The 17018-nt window shown below is 39.1% G+C and overlaps 1 pseudogene across 1 annotated transcript; it reads left to right on the top strand.

Moving 5' to 3' along the window:
• Positions 1-8847: 8847 nt before the first annotated feature.
• LOC306649551 (pinin-like) lies at positions 8848-16182 on the top strand (annotated as a pseudogene). The gene is made up of 9 exons (XR_013766983.1): positions 8848-9136; positions 9814-9884; positions 10372-10440; positions 11594-11667; positions 11792-11886; positions 12036-12110; positions 13467-13621; positions 13700-13835; positions 14516-16182. The product of XR_013766983.1 is annotated as a pinin-like (transcript).
• The last annotated feature ends 836 nt before the right edge of the window (positions 16183-17018 follow it).

Here is a 17018-nt window from a genome sequence, read left to right as displayed (position 1 = left end):
GTATGTTTATACATGTACACACACACATATTCAGGTGTTCTTTAAAAAGGTCACTCTTTTTTCTTTTGCTGTGTTGGGGATCAAATCCAAGATCTTGCACATGCAAGTGTTCTACCACTGAGCTTTATCCCTAGTCCAAAAGTCACCTTTAGGGGCTTCTGGAATGTAACTCATTCTAAAAATTGAAAAATAAAATAATTAAATATCCTACTATTCCCATGAGAGCTACGCTTCAGAGTAACCAAATTATATATGAGGAAAAAATTCTTATTAGCAGAAGAAATAGATGTGGTTAAAGTGCAAGGAATGATGATATTAAAAATGCACTATTCTGGAACTCCAAATGAATAAATATAGGTAGAAACCATATATTGATTGTTTAAACCTTTGGTAGTAGTTTGACGAAGAACTTCATAATGGACAGATTAGTTTGACAACACATAAACTCAATGATCAATCTTAACACCACTAAAAGTTTAGAACTGGTCTGGAGTCATGTCTCAGTGGTAGAATGCTTGCTTAGCATGTTTAAAGCACTGAGTTCGATCCTCAGCACCACATAAAAATAAAAATAGTATGTCCACCTACAACTAAAAAAAATTTTTTTAAAGTTTAGAACCACCCCATCAAAATACCAATGACATTCTTCACGTAACCAGAAAAAAACAGTCCTAAAATTCATTTGGAAAAATATAAGACCCAGAATAACCAAAGCAATTTTAAGCCAAAAAGCTGCAGGATTTAAAGTACCTGACTTCAAATTATACTAGAGCTATAGTAACAAAACTGCATGACCCTGTCAAAAAAACAGACACATAGACCAATGGTTGGAATAGAAGACACAGAGGCAAACCCCCACAGCTACAGTCATCTGAACCTTGACAAAGATGCCAAAAACAACATTAGAGGAAAGACAGCCTTTTAAACAAAGAGTGCTGGGAAAACTGATTATTCATGTGTAGAATGAAACTAGACCCTTATCTCTAACCCTGTACAAAAATCAAGTCCAAATGGATCAAAGACCTAGGAATTAGAACAGAAACTATGCAACTCCTAGAAGAAAACTTGGGGTCAACACTCCAGCTTTTAGACGCAGGCAATGACTTTCTCAGTCACGCTTAAAGCTCAAGAAATAATGCCAAGAGTTAATAAATGGGACAGCATAAAATTAGAAAGCGTCTGCACAGCAAAGGAAACAATTAGGAATGTGAAGAGAGAACCTACAGATTGGGAGAAAAATCTTAGCTAGCTACTCTTCTGACACAGGCTTAATATCTAGAAAATGTAAAGAATTCAAAAAACTTGACACCAAAAAAAATCAAATGACCCAATTAATAAATGGAGAAATTAATTAAACAAACATTTCTCAAAAGAAAAAATATAAGATGACCAACAAATACATGACAAAATGTTCATCATCTTTAGCAATTTAGGGAAATGAAAATCAAAGCTACATTGAGATTTCATCTCGCACCAATGAGACTGGCAGTTATGAAGAATACAAGTAATATTCTAGAGAGGATATGGAGAAAAAGAAACACTTTTACACTCTTGGTGCAATTGTAAATTTTTTTTTTGTTTTTTTAAATCTATTTTTATTGTAAACAAATGGGATACATGCTGTTTCTCTGTTTGTACATGAAGTAAAGGCATACCATTTATGTAATCATACATTTACATAGGGTAATAGTGTTTGATTCATCCTATGACTTGAAACATGCAATTGCCCTTTGTTTTTCCTTTGACAGTCTTGTCTGAACTTCAGGTTTTAAATAGCACCTCTATGCTGAACACTTCCAGAGACCCACAAAGTCTTTTATACAAAGCAGGTGTCATCTACCTCTTTGGTTTTAACTACTCTTCTTCAAACTAACTCAGTCTAGTTACATGCTGGGGCTTTGCATGGGCGACTCTTCCTCCATATATCACATGAGCAACTCCCTCACTTCTTACAGATCTTTGCTCGGACAATATGGTCCATTTTAACATCTTCTTTAAAATTAAACATCATCCCCTTTCAGCAACTTTCCCATCAGTGATTTTCAATGTGTTCCCTAACCAACATCATCGCCAGATAGAAACTTAAAATGTGAATTCATTAGTCACACCCTCACTGGAAATTCTAGTGTGCTGACAGTAATTTGTGGTTTTGTTTTGGTTTGTGGCACTGGGATTGAATTCAGGGCCTCATATACTCAGCAACTGGGTAGATACAGCTCAGTGACAGCACCTACCAAGAACAAATTAAACTAAGTACTTAATTTGTCTCCACAGAACTTCTTCCACCATTTAACATACTTATTTTATTTCAATTTTATGTGCTGGGGATTGAGACAAGGGACACTACCACTGAGTTACACCTCTAGTCCTTTTTAATTTTGAGACAGGGTGTTGCTGACGCTGGCCTCCACTGCCCATGTCACCTTATCCCCCTCTGCTACAATACAGCCCCAAGAAGGTTCACCAGTAGGCACCCAATATTTAAGAAAAATTAAACCTCAGAATATTTGAGCAACCTTTTTTTCATTCTACATAAATTTGGACATAACCAATTATTCAACTTTTAGAGATTTAATTCCTCATTAAACATTGTTTAAAAATCTTGATTTGGAGAGTAAGAACACTGGTTCTGAACTTAACGAAAGCTTACTTTACTTTCCTGAAAGATTATGAAACTTCATGTCACTTAAATTTTTTTATAATAAAAAATATAAAAAACATAATTCTGTTATTCAGAAATGGTTTATTCTAAAAAGTTATTAAAAATCATTTCTGGGTACTTTTTATTTTTACTTTTTTTTAACAAAAAAATTTCAGCATACTCAAAGTAGAGACATTGATACAATGAACCTTCATATACCCAGATTCCAATATGGAATGTAATTATCAAGATTGTCATATGCCTGTTTTTTTAAAAATTTTTTTGTAGTTGTAGATGGAAAACATGCCTTTATTTTATTTGTTTATATTTGTATGCGATGCTAAGGATGGAACCCAGTGCCTCACACATGCTAGGCAAGCACTCCGCCACTGAGCTCCAGGCCCTGGCAGCCCCCGTATACCTGTTTTTAAATCATTTTTGCTATTTGTTCGTTCATGTTCCCCTGCCATAAACATATTACAATAGGAAAAGAAAAATTATTTTTTAATGACTCAAAACTATGGATTTCCTTTCTCTTTAAAGATAAACACACCATTTGTTGTTGTTGTTGTTTTTGTTTTGTTGTTTTTGCAGTACTGAAGACTGAACCCAGGGTCTCATGCATGCTGGGCAGGCACTCTACCACTCAGCTATATCCCATTCCTATAAGCATATCTCTTATAATGAGCACTCAGGAACAGAACACCTCTGTTCACTTTATTTTGGCTTAATTGAATAGAAAAAAAAGAGGACTAAAAAAGATTTTCTTGAGCAAGACTTGGAAGAGGGAAGATAAGGAGAGGAGAAGAAAGGGGGGAAATTTTTATGATAAAAGAAAAGGAGTCGCCAGGCATGGTGGCACACACCTGTAATCCCAGCGGCTTGCAAGGCTGAGGCAGGATGATAGTGAGTTCAAAGCAAGCCTCAGCAAAAGCAAGTCGCTAAACAACTCAGTGAGACTCTGTCTCTAAATAAAATACAAAATAGGGCTGGGGATGTGGCTCAGTGGTTGAGTGCCCCTGAGTTCAATCCCCCGTACCAAAAAATAAATAAATAAATAAATGAGAGAGAAAAGGAATGTATTTCTACTTGTTCTTTGAGGGAAAGGGTAAACAGCAAACATTGATGCACTGATGATCAAGAGAAAAATCTGTAACTTGGAAAAATGAAAGGTCTGAATAAGAATAGAATTTGCTTCATTTTCAATACTCCTCCTTAATATGTCTTCCTAATGATATTTTTAAATCTATCTTGCCCATTCTTGTAGTTTACAAACTGGCAGCACCTTTTCTTAGAAGTTCTACAAGTATTAAAAAAAAAAAAAAAAAGAAGTTCTACAAGTACCTCAAAAATGAAACCTAGCCCAAGGAGGTGGTGGCACACCTGTAATTCCAGCAACTCAGAAGGCTTCAAGGAAGGAGGATTTCAAGTTCCAGGCCAGTCTGGGCAATTAAGACACTGTCTCAAAATTTAAACAGTAGCTCAGCAGTAGAGTGACTTGCCCAGCATATATAAAAGTCCTGGGTTCAATCTCCAATATCATGGGGGGAGGGGGTAAAATTTATTATTTTCACCTGCTTATCGCTTCTCCTTTATTCCCTTTCCTGGTTAACAGCATAACCATCCAGCTTCTCAGGCTAAAAACCAAGGCAAAATTTTCAATTTCCATTCTCATACTTAACCAAGGCCTAAAGACTCTATCTCCTGTCTTGCAAACCTCTTCTCTCCCATTCCTGTCTTAATTCAGATCTTCTTAACCTCCTGCAATCATATATTTTCTCACTACAAGGATTTTTTCTTCTCTGGCCCAAATACCAGATTATCCTCCTAAAATGTAAATGGACAACATCATTCCCTACCCAAAATCTTACAGTGAGATCAAAATTCTTAAATCACACAAGGCTCTAACTTAAGCTCTCCTTCACTTGCCACCCATTTAATCTAGCCATGCCTAGAATGCTTTTCCTACTCCACCCCTTTATCAAAAGCATTAAACAAAGGGTTCCCGTGCTAGGTGTGTAGCTCAGTGGTAGAGCACTTGTCTACCATGGATGAGGCCCTGGGGTTCCAGACTCAGCATCAAAAAAAAAAAAAAAAAAAAAAGAGAGAGAGAGAAGAAAGGAGGGACTACCAACTTGAACATGACTTTGGAATATCTCATTTCTAAAATCCGTTACAACTTCGCGATTCTACACCTAATTACCATCCAATGATTAATTAATTATACATTAAAGTCCCTATTCCTCAAGGACTGTGAGGCAGAGGTTTCTATCTTATCTATCTAGCAGTATCTGGCCCACAAAGCCAGACACTAAATGTTTCCGAAATTATCAATGAGCAAATGAGAACTCCCACACATTATAAGTAATCTCCACAAGGACGGGAGCATTATTTCACTCACCATTACATCCCCAGGCCCTAAAACCAACTCCAAAATAAAGGGGGGAAAATAAATAATTTTTATTTATTAAAATGGTTTCCTAATTACTGTTCACATCTGCAAACTTTGCTTTGACTTCAAACCTTATTAGCCTTCTGTCCTCAAGCTGCATAGAGTGGTACTGAAGATTACCGATGGGGAAAGAGGTAGGGGATTCTCAACCAAGGGACTGGGCTGTTCGGTGGATGGCTTGTTAAGTGCTGTAAACGCCAGCAAAATTAAGCAGGATGCCAAAATCAGCTCTACGGTTATCCTACTGTAAATCCTAATAGGAACGACAAGGAAAGAAAATCTGTGGCCCACATGAATAAGTTCGGAGACACAAAAATCAAATAGAAGATATAAAAGAAAAAGGGAGAAACGATCAAGTACCAAAGGAGACAGCCTACGGGTTCTAGGGTTTGGGACACGTGGAGGTGGGGGCTCGTTTTGTCTACACCTCGGGAGGCGTGGGGTGGAGATGGGACGGGGGTTAAAGAAAAGCACTGAGGGGAAACAAGGAGTGTCACTGCAAAGGACCTCAAGGGCGTGAGGCAGCACTCACCACCTCCCCCTGCTCCGCGGACTTGTACACTCCTGACACCATCTCGTTATGGAGAAGCAAAAACAACGCCTCGTCCGCCATTTCCTGCTTATTCTTCCGAGCGCCGGGTTTCTGCTCCGATTTGGGCCGGTACCAGGGGTTCCAGCTAGAGCCTGAACAACTTGGTCTGCGCCGCGCTCCGTCAGGCTCGGTTCCCCGTTGCTAGGAGACCGGGGAGTGAACTGGCTTCCCAAAGGTTGATACTGGAGGAAGCCGAGTACCTAGGAGAGCCCACCCGATACCCCAAGCACTAGGGTCGAGCGAGAGAATCAGACCACAGCCCGAAACAAACCAAAACCGCGGAGACCCGATCCCGTCCCAGGACAGGGGGCAAAGAACCCACTTCCGGTCACCTCTACCCCGGCATTCCGCCAACTCTATGATCACGGAGTTCCTTTCCCAGGCCCCGGGTGAAACTCCGGCGCCCAGATGGGAAGAAGGTTCCTCCCCCTTTGACAGGGCGGTGTTGGGCCGGTAAGGGTGGAGGGTAAAGTAAGATTTAAGGAGCTCCGTGAGCTAAACCCTGGGTTAAAGCCCCAGTACCGCGAAAAGAAAAAAAAAAAAGGAAGCTCCGGTTGCCATCTCCGTAGTAATTTGCTATAAAATACAATTTGACAAGAATTTTATTGACTTCATCAACTCTTCCATTTCCTGTCATATGTTCTTTAATATGAAAGGTTATAAAGAGTGAATAAATCGGTTTTCAGGCTGCAAATGTTAGAGTCATTGAGAAGTTACCCCAATTCACATTAGAATAAGCCCAGGGATGCAAGATTTAAAGCCATTTTGGTCACCAGAAACTTTACTGGTTGTAGGTGCAAAGGAAGAGGACAAGAAGAGGTGAGGATATAAGCAAAAGATAAGATATACTTGAACAAGAAAATATAAACTAATCAGAGAATTAGGTAAATGAGAAAGTGCTAAATAATTTGGAAAAGTTGTCACTGAGATGGAGCTCCTAAGAATCTATGACAGATGTGAGACTTAACTCCAAATATACATACTACATAATATTACTTTTATTTATTCATTTTTGTAGTGCTAGGGATTGAACTCAGAGCCTTACACATATAGGCAACTGTCTACTACTGAGCTGCAACCACAGCCCCAATATTACATTTTAAATTTGGCAAACTCTGGCTTAAACATATTGTTTGGCCTGTGATAGTTCTTTTCTTCCTAAACATAAAATGAATTTTTCTTTGAAGCATATTCACTGCTTCCCCCAAATTAACATACAATTTTTTTCTAATTGTTACCAGTGACCTCCTACCTCTTCAAACTCTTTCATAGAAATTTAAGATGATGTTCCTTAATTGTAATTGTTTTTTTACACGTCTCTTCTAATATTTGAATCAGTTTATATCACTTATCACATAAATCAAGCATAAAATTTCCACCTAAGCTTTTTTCCATTTAAACTTGAGAAAACTAGTGTAATTTTGAAGAATTTTTGCCACCATAATCTCAAATGTTTTCAGCATTAAAATTTTCCATTTGTGAAATCAGATGCTTTATGTTCAGATAATTTTCATCACCATCAAGGAACCAAGCCCACCACAGAGATCTAAAAGTAAGCAACTGATCAATTTATTAAGGTTGATTTTTCCATACAACAATAACATGATATTTTAGAATCTTTTGGAGAAGTGGTGGCACACACCTGTAATACCAGTGATTTGGGAGACTAAGGCAGGAGGAGACTAAGGCAGGAGGATCCCAAGTTCAAGACCAACTCAGCAACACAGTGAGGCCTTAAGAAATTTAGCAAGACCCTGTCTCAAAATAAAAAAAGTGCAGGGAATGTAGCTCAGTGGTAAAGCACCCTGGGTTCAATTTCCAGTACCAAAAAAAAAAAGAAAAAAAGAAAAAAATCTGTTGGAAAATAAAGTAAGTTAATATGTACTGAGGACTTACTAAATGTTGAACACAGCATAGTACTGATCATCTCTATAAAACAGACTGATAAATCGCCCAGGATCCTAGAAATAGATCCTGCGGAAGCAGGAATATGAACCATATGTTTTTGGTTAATTCTACAAGCATTTTCCTGTGGCGAAATTGTAACAGTTGGTTGTTAGGATCTATTACCACACTCTTAGCCTTGGGTACTGCTTGAGGTTGTAAACAGGATGCTAATAATGACATGGCCATGTTTACAATTAAATAATTGTCAACATCATACCCCTAAACCAGAGCCAGCTCTACTTTTTTCTGTAACCCTTCTTGCTAATATGTTATGTAATTTGTTTATTGTCTGACTTCACACTTTTCCACCGCACAAAGCTACTTCATTTTTTTTTTTTGGGGCGCTGGCAATGGAACTGAAGTATAGCGCATCTGTGCACGGGTTCTACCACTCGGCTACACCCCAGTCCAGGAAAACATTTTCTCAGCAACAATTTGGACGTATATATCTGGAACAAACGAGTTCCCACACTGACAGTGCAGGTAGAGCAGAACCAGAAGCTGGAAGACGGTTATTTTACAAATAGGACTGCTCCTCCAGATCAGGTATTAAACCAACCAGCTCTAGGCCAGGTAAAGGCCAGTCAACCATCCCTGACTCGTCTCATCAACGCTTTTTCCCTCTAGTAGAGCCTTGCATAAGTTCTGATCCGACACTGATTCTCAGGTGGCATAACCTAGGGGAATTTACATACTCCAATCTCAATTTCCTAATTAATAATGACAAGCATTGTATCCAAGGTTTTAATTTGTGCGGAAGAAGGTACGTAAAGTCTTTCAAAGAGCGCACACAACAAAACTAGCCTACACCAATTGTTAGCTATTACCATTAATGACTTCCTACTCGTTCTGTGCTTCTCACCGCTCACTTTAATCAAGGGAAGCTTGCGCTCAACTCCTCTCTGGGCATGCGCACCAACATAAAGGCCGCGCCCTTTCCTAATTAAATCATTGAGGTGAGGGGAAGGAGGGAAAATAGACTCACTTCCGCTCCACTCTGTATAATTATGTGGTTAAAACAATAATACACGTCACACGACAAGTTAAAAGGGGTAAAAAGCTCCGCGCTCTCTTTGCCAGAACTGCAGCACCGCGTGCTCGCGTTTCGGAAAATCAGGGCCTCCTGAGCCCGCCCAGGCTCTGCGCTAGAAGCCGAGCCTAGCCACCCGCAGCTAACAGGGGTGGGAGCAGACTGCCTAGCCGACCTTTCATTGGCCCAGAACCACAAAGGCTGGAAGCTTCTCCCCCTTCCGGTCGCTGAGTGGTTGAGGCCGAAAAACAACGTCTATCATCATTGGCTGAGCCCGGCTGTCAGTCGTTTCGCGTCTCGCGGCGCGGCACAGCTCGGCGCGGCCTATAGAGTAGCGTCGAAGCCTGCTGCAGGGAGAAGATGGCGGTCGCAGTGAGAACTTTGCAGGAACAGCTAGAAAAGGCCAAAGAGAGCCTAAAGAATGTGGATGAGAATATTCGCAAGCTCACCGGGAGAGATCCGAATGACGTGAGGTAAGGGCCGGACGGGAGCTGCGATCTCGGAGAGGCTGCCCTCAGGTCGAGGTGAATTGGGGACGGGGAGGGCGGCCGGCTGTGAGAGAGCTGGAACATCCAGGCCTGTTCCCCGGGCGGCGGTAGAACCCTGTATTTGGCGGGTGGGAGCCCCCCGCCGACTCCCACTTTAGGGCGCGGGCTCCGGTACTTAAGGAAGGAGAGAGAGGCCTGGTCGCGCTCGGGATGGCTTTTCCCTACCCATGAGGAGGCCCTGATTGCGGATTCCCGCCCTCGGCGCTGCAGGCCGGGAACTGCAGCACAAAAGCCTTTTCGTGCTTTTGCGGCCCACCCGACCAGGGCCGGACTCGGACACCCTCCCGGCCACGCTCGGCTGCCTCGTCCACAGGCTGTGGCCTAGGTGCCACTTCCCTGGGGATGGCGGACTAGGGCAGATTTAGGTTTATTAATGTGTAGTGGTATCGAGTAAATGACATTTTTTGAGGCTAGCGGTCTTGGAAAAAACAAGGAAATTTAACGAAGTGACATTTTTCTGGATCTGTTTTAAGCAGGTGGGTATTAAACCGTCATTTTAGAACTATTGTTTTTGTTCCCTGTGGTGTACCACATCTATAAAAGTATTTTGTTCCCTAGATGTGTCTGCATATGATTTTCTTATTGTTTGTAAATCTTTTATAGCCCATCCAAGCCAGATTGCTAGCCCTTTCTGGTCCTGGTGGAGGTAGAGGACGTGGTAGTTTATTGCTGAGGTAAGATTTCCTTAAGGATTTAAATTCGTGCTATAACTGTTGGTACTTCCTGTATTAACGTATTTGAACCTAATTCCTGCTGATGTTAGAATAACAACGTTTGTGTTGTCTTTATTTTGTTAATTCTGTGATCTGCTAGTTTTATTGTGTAGTTATCCTGCAACTTCATTTGTGTGTACCGCTAGAGATTAAAGAATATAATTACCCGTTCTATATAAATTTAATTTAATTTTTTAAAATACTGTAAGACTTGGAGGGGTGGGTATTGCATGGTGATAAAGTCTTACCTAGCATGCACTAAGCACAGGATTCAAATCCCAGCACTAAAAGGAAGGTGGGGAGCTTTGTGGAATGAATGCACATTTAAGGCTACTTTGGTGGGAAGACTTTGTTATTTCTTTAATTCCACCAAATTCTCTTGCCAAGTGGAAATACCCATTCTGTCTTTGTATTCAAGTGTTTTTATGTTGGATATTTTCAATTGCAGGCTGTGATTCTCAGATAGTGGAGGAGGACCCCCAGCCAAACAGAGAGACCTTGAAGGGGCAGTCAGTAGGTATGTTTAAAAAAAAGTTACTGACTCTGGAGGGAGGAGGGGGACATGCCTAAAATCTTAGAAGCTAGGAAGGCGTCACACAGGAGGATGTAAGGTTCAGCCAGTCTGGGCAACTTAGTGAGACCATGTTATCAAAATAAGAAGGGCTGGTGTTGTATCTCAGTGATTTAATATTTAAAAACATACACATATTATCAAGAGTCAGTATTTAGCCCTCTGGGAGGAAATCATAATCTGCCTTCCAACTGCCACCTTTCTAGAATTTTTCTTTTTCTAAAACTACAAAGTTGTGTCTATGGAATTTAATCTTAGGGTATCGCTTCTAAAAGAACTACAGTTGAAAGGGAGATAACAATTCAATTATGGGAGGACTAATGAATTATTTCAGCTTTTACATGTCCTAGGTTCAGTCCCCAGTACTGAGAAAATAAATAAAAATTAAAGGTTACAACTAATATTTTTTAAAAAATTTAAACAGGGCTAGAATGTAGCTCAGTGCTAGAGCACCCCAGGTTTAATCCTTAGTACCACCAAAAAAAGAATTCCTGAAAACATCCTAGTTATGCTTGCTCTACTTTCTGAAGTGGTACACAAGTATAAACATTTAATAGACATTATTAAATTGAATTATATTAGAATTAGTAGCATACCACTTCCCACTGATGGTCCTTTGGGAACAAACCAAGACAAACCAGCAACCTTCAAAACTCAGTTATTCATGGCACAGTGGCACATGTCTATAATTCTAGCAACTTGGGAGGCTGAGGCAGTAGGATCATGAGTTCAGGGCCAGCCTGGGCAACTTAGTGGGACCCCTGTCTCTAAATAAAATACTAAAAGGAGCTGGGGATGTGGCTCAGTGGTTCAATCCCTGGTACCAATAAATAAATGAATAACTCAATTATTCACTCAATGATAACTCAAATCTTATTCAAAACAAAGGATGATGTTATAAGATAGCCAAGATTGGTTGGGACATTAGTTTACCATACTTTATTTCTTTTACTGGGCTATCTCTAAAAGAGTAAAATGGAACAGATATTGACAGATGAGGCATCTGGAGATGAGTCCTAGAAAAAGTAGGCATTTGCCTTTGGTGTTGCAAACCTATCTCAGATTCTATAGTGATCATTTAATGATCTTTCCTGTACATGCTGGGCGGGGAGCGACGGACAAGAAGAGAATCACGCCAAGAAAGTGACCCAGAGGATGACGATGGTTAAAAAGGTACTGAGATTAAAAGAACATATTAGAGAATTAATATAGCACTTTGACTGTACTACATTTAAAAGTATACCACCCCTATGCTAGCTAAATTTTCTGTGATTTTCTTATTTATTTATTTTTTTAGCCAGCGCTGCAGTCTTCGGTTGTAGCTACCTCCAAAGAGCGCACGCGTCGAGACCTTATCCAGGATCAAAATATGGATGAAAAGGGAAAGCAAAGGTATCTGTAGAATGCTTCTAGTGGGAAAATCTGTTAAATAATGAGTTTTAAGAAAAATTTTGGGATTTATCAAATGCTTATATTTTCTCTTGGTAAATGACAATTTTAACGAAAGGAAGCCTATTGAATTGGTTTCTTCTGTTTTTTAGGAACCGACGAATATTGGCTTGTTGATGGGCACCCTTCAAAAATTTAAACAAGAGTCCACTGTTGCTACTGAAAGGGTATTTATGCAATATTTTGTTTGGTTATTTATTTAAGTTACCAGAGTAGAGGATTCATGTCTTTTTTTTTTTGCAGTGCTGGGGATTGAACCCAGGACATTGTGTTTGTGAGGCAAGACTCTACCAACTGAGCTATCTCCCCAGCCCTGTTTTTTAAAGAAAAAACAAAACAAAACTTAAAAGCTCTTTAAGGACTTAATTGCAAGCCTCAAAGTAAAAATTCATTAAACTTTCTAAGATTGTTGCATTTTCAGCTGGCAGGGTTGGGGTGCTGTCAATTGAATGAACTTCTGTTTGTGGTTTGAGAACCTGGATTCTAGTCTAAGCTCTTTAACAATCTCATTGTGTAGTCTTAGACAAGCCCCTTCATTTCTCTAGACCTCAGTGCTTTCTTTCAAACAAAAAAGTTTGATCTTGCAACTAGTCCAGTGACGACAATTTTTTTTTTATTGTTTGTTCTAGTTATACATGACAGCAGAATTCATTTGATTCATGGTACCCAAATGGAGTAAAACTTTTCATTTCTCTGGTTGCACACTAGAGTCACACCATACCATTCGTGTAATCATACATGTACATGGGGTAATAGTGTTGTCTCATTCCACCAAGTGATTTTAATATTAAAAACATACACACATTCTCAAAGGCAGTATTTAGCCCTCTGGGAGGAAAATCATAATCTGCCTTCCAACTGCCACCTTTCTAGAATTTTTCTTTTCTAAAACTATAAAATTGTATCTATGAAATTTAATCTTAGGTTATTGCTTCTAAAAGAACACAGTTGAAAGGGAGATAACAAGTCATTATGGGGAGATTAATGATTGATTTCAGCTTTACATGTTATTTTTGAGACTGTGAAAAGCTCAAAAGCATGTTAATGTTTGAAGAATAAAGTTGATAGTGTTTTGAAGTAGACAGAGAAGAAACCACAGAGGTATGGTTACTTTGTTAGTTAGGGACTTCTGTCACATTGTTCGGAGAAAAATAACAAATGAAGATAACCTGTGCGACAGCAACCATTCTTTTTAGGTTAACTTTTTAAGGAAGAACTTTACTTAAAACTTTAGGATGGATGGAACATTGATCATTTTTATGCTGGTGGCTTTGAAATGTAGATATTTAATGTGACAAAGCCTCAGTTCCTATTTCCTGATAGACAAATTGCAATTAGTCTCAATTCTAAATGACATTTCTGGTATCCTAAATTGAAATATGAAATATACCCAGTTTCTATAATAAAATTTTACATTTCATGTCATCAGGATGTATAAGTTTTTGCTATAATTGAACTAAATCCAAATGCTCCTTGATTTGATTTTATCTGTAACAAAATATTAAAGCAGTTACTTTTTTAAGCAAAAAAGACGTCAGGAATTGAACAAAAACTGAAGTTAAGCAGAAGAAGAGAGAAAGCAAGTTGAAAAACGAGAGAAGAGAACTATTTGAAGAGAGACGTGCTAAACAGACAGAATTGGCGGCTTTTGGAACAGAAGTTGAGCTTGCGCAGGCTGGTGTGAGTAATGTTTCAGAATCCTTAGATTGGTAATCCTTTGTGTTGACAAAAGCACTGACCTTGACCCTTTCTTTAGCAAGAGAGTGGAATGAGCATAATGCCAAGATAATTAAATACATAAGAACTAGACAAAGCCCCATTTATTCTATATACCTGAAGAATGTGTCCAGCTACCCAAAAACTAATAGAAGAATCACAGAGAAAAATGAATGGTAAAGTACATGAAAAAGCCCTTTGAAATTTTCTCAGTGGGTAGATAAGACATTCACACACAAAAATATTTGTTTCCTAAAATGATCATGCTTTAATAGTCAGTTTTGGTAGCAGTTTTATTTAAGATTTCCTGAGATGCAGATGAAGTTGAACTAAAGGAGTATTTCATGATGGATTTAACTTGAAACTCATTTGTAGGCAATGCTTATGCATGTGTATGTCTGAAAGAACAACTTTTTGCTTGACAGTCTTAGTAGCCATATAAAAATGCCTTTGAGGCTAAGTTCATAGAGAGTGTACATATGGAGGTATAGATACTATGAAAGATGGTGATTTACTTTTCCTTCAGATCAGGAAAATTAATGCATGATATACCATAAAACTGGTTCTGCTTTAAGGAAGTTTTGTTAATATTCATCTAGCATTAAGTTAAGTTGCAAGAGTGACCTTTCTCATCAGGTGTGGTTCAGTTTTGCCTGCTACTAATTTCTTAGTGTATAGGTTTCCAGTGGGGTCTTTGAATTATGTCAGTTTGTGCTTATTTCCGTAGTCAATATTTTGTCATTATTCTCTTTACAAAAAAGACATTTAGAAGAAGCTGACAGTTTTGACCAGGTATAAAATTGTGACTGAATTTTCTTGATTATAATAAATTTTACATGTGTAATTTGTATTTTAGCTTTATTTGAAGGTAGACGCATCGAATTTGCAGAACAAATAAATAAAATGGAGGCTAGGCCTAGAAGACAATCAATGAAGGAAAAAGAGCAATCAGGTGGTGCGTATGAAGAACAGAAGGCGGAACAAGAAGAGGGTAAGGTGGCTCAAGCGAGAGGAAGAGTTGGAGGAGACAGGTAATCAGCACAATGATGTAGAAATAGAGGAAGCAGGAGAGGAAGAGGAAAAGGAAGTAGGTATAGTTCATAGCGATGCAGAGAAAGAGCAGGAGGAAGAGGAACAAAAACAGGAAATGGGAGGTTAAAATGGAGGAGGAAACTGAGGTAAGGGAAAGCGAGAAGCAGCAAGATTAGTCAGCCTGAAGAAGTTATGGATTGTGCTAGAGATGGTTGAGAATGTCAAAAATGTAATTGCTGAGCAGGAAGTAATGGAAACTATCAAGTTGAAAGTATAGAGCCTTCAGAAAATGAAACTAGCAAAGAATTGGAGCCAGAGATGGAATTTGACGTTGAGCCAGATAAAGATGTAAATCTCTGTCTCCTGGAAAAGAGAATGTTAGTGCTTTAGAAATGGAAAAGGAATCTGAGGAAAAAGAAGAAAAAGAATCTGAGCCCCAACCTGAGCCTGTGGCTCAACCTCAATCTCAGCCCCAGCCCCAGTCCCAACTCCAACCTCAGCCCCAATCCCAATCTCAACCTCAGCCCCAGCCTCAGCCTCAACCCCAGCCCCAGCTCCAGCTCCAGCCCCAGCCCCAGCCCCAGTCCCAAACCCAACCCCCAACCCCAACCCCAACCCCAACCTCACCTCAGTCCCAACCAGTACTTCAACCCCAGCCTCTCTCTCAGCCTGAGACTTTGCCATTAGCTGTTTTACAGCCACCCCACTCAGGTTATTCAGGAGCAAGGGAATTTACTACCTGAGCGGAAGGAGTTTTCTTTAGAGACTGTCAAACTCACTGAGGTTCCAGTAGAGCCAATCTTGACAGCACATTCAGAAAGCAAAAAGCAAAACCAAAACTAGAAGCAGAAGTAGAGGTCGAGCTAGAAATAAAACAAGCAAGAGTAGAAGTCGAAGCAGCAGCAGTAGTAGTACTAGTAGCAGTTCAACCAGTAGCAGCAGTGGAAGCAGTTCCAGCAGTGGCAGTAGCAGTAGTCGAAGCAGTTCCAGTAGTAGCTCCAGTACAAGTGGTAGCAGCAGCAGAGATAGCAGCAGCAGCACTACCAGTAGTAGTGAGAGTAGAAGTCGAAGTAGGGGCCGGGGGCATAATAGAGATAGAAAGCACAGAAGGAGCGTGGATCGGAAGCGAAGGGATACTTCAGGACTAGAGAGAAGTCACAAATCTTCAAAAGGTGGTAGTAGTATGAGATACAAAAGGATCAAAGGATAAGAATTCCCGGTCCGACAGAAAGAGGTCTATATCAGAGAGTAGTCGATCAGGCAAAAGATCTTCAAGAAGTGAAAGAGACCGAAAATCAGACAGGAAAGACAAAAGGCGTTAATGGAAGAAGCCAGGCTTTCTTAGCCTATTCTTTGCAGCAGAAGATTTCTTGATGAGTAAAAGGATTACCTTTCCTTGTAAGGAGGATGCTGCCTTAAAAATTGGCATGTTGTAAAAAATCTTTTTGGAAAATACAGACTGTTTGTTTACCAGACATTCTTGTACTTTTGCATAATTTTGTAGAGTTATTTATCAAAATTATGTGAGGTTCCAAAATATGTAAAATAATAATAATAAAAAAAGATTAACATCCCTTGTCATCTTTTTTAAATATCCTATACTCTTCAGTAAGAATCGTATATTTTAATAGGTAAATCTTTAAGTCTGTTCCCTTCTAATTCTGTATCATACATTGCTTTTGTAGAAATAAATGTGCATTTCTTTCATTATTTTTGGGATGTCCTTGTTGACACTTGTATAATAAATATCCTCTTGGTGTCATTTTCAGCTTTTATAACTAGATATTGAACATGGTTAGAATGTTTTTTAAGGTTTCATCACTTTTATTTGCCTTAGACAATTATTTTGAGTTCTCAAGAGTCAGATCTTTGCAACTTTGAGGGGGAATAGTTCTCTCTAAAATCATTTACTATTTTCTAATCTCCCTTGTTTTAATCTAAGCATTGTCCTGTTTCTCATTTTAACCATATAGTTGGTAGATAACTTAAAACAGTATGATTTGGTTGTCATTTTCTTCCTGATTATGGGAGCATCATTCTTTTGTCTTCATGGTTACTTGTGTGATAACAACATATACAATCTGTTAAAATAATGACTTCTTCTAGGGGAGGGAGATAGAAGTATCTTCTAAACTTGGTTTTTGAGTTTATGGTCTTGTCTTAACTTTTGTGTTGGCTCTAACTGAAACATGCCGATGTTTGTGTTTTCAAGAATTTTTGTTTAAGGACATGTTGTATGAAAGTTTACAAAATGAAGGAAGTTCATCTAGACTTGAATATGTAAGCAAAATAGCACACAAGTGTACCAAGTGATTATTAACTTTGTT

This window comes from Sciurus vulgaris (assembly GCF_902686455.1).
Source record: "Sciurus vulgaris genome assembly, chromosome: 2".
NCBI lineage: Eukaryota > Metazoa > Chordata > Mammalia > Rodentia > Sciuridae > Sciurus > Sciurus vulgaris.
Note: the sequence above shows the minus strand (reverse complement) of the source record. Positions and strands in the feature narration are given on the sequence as shown.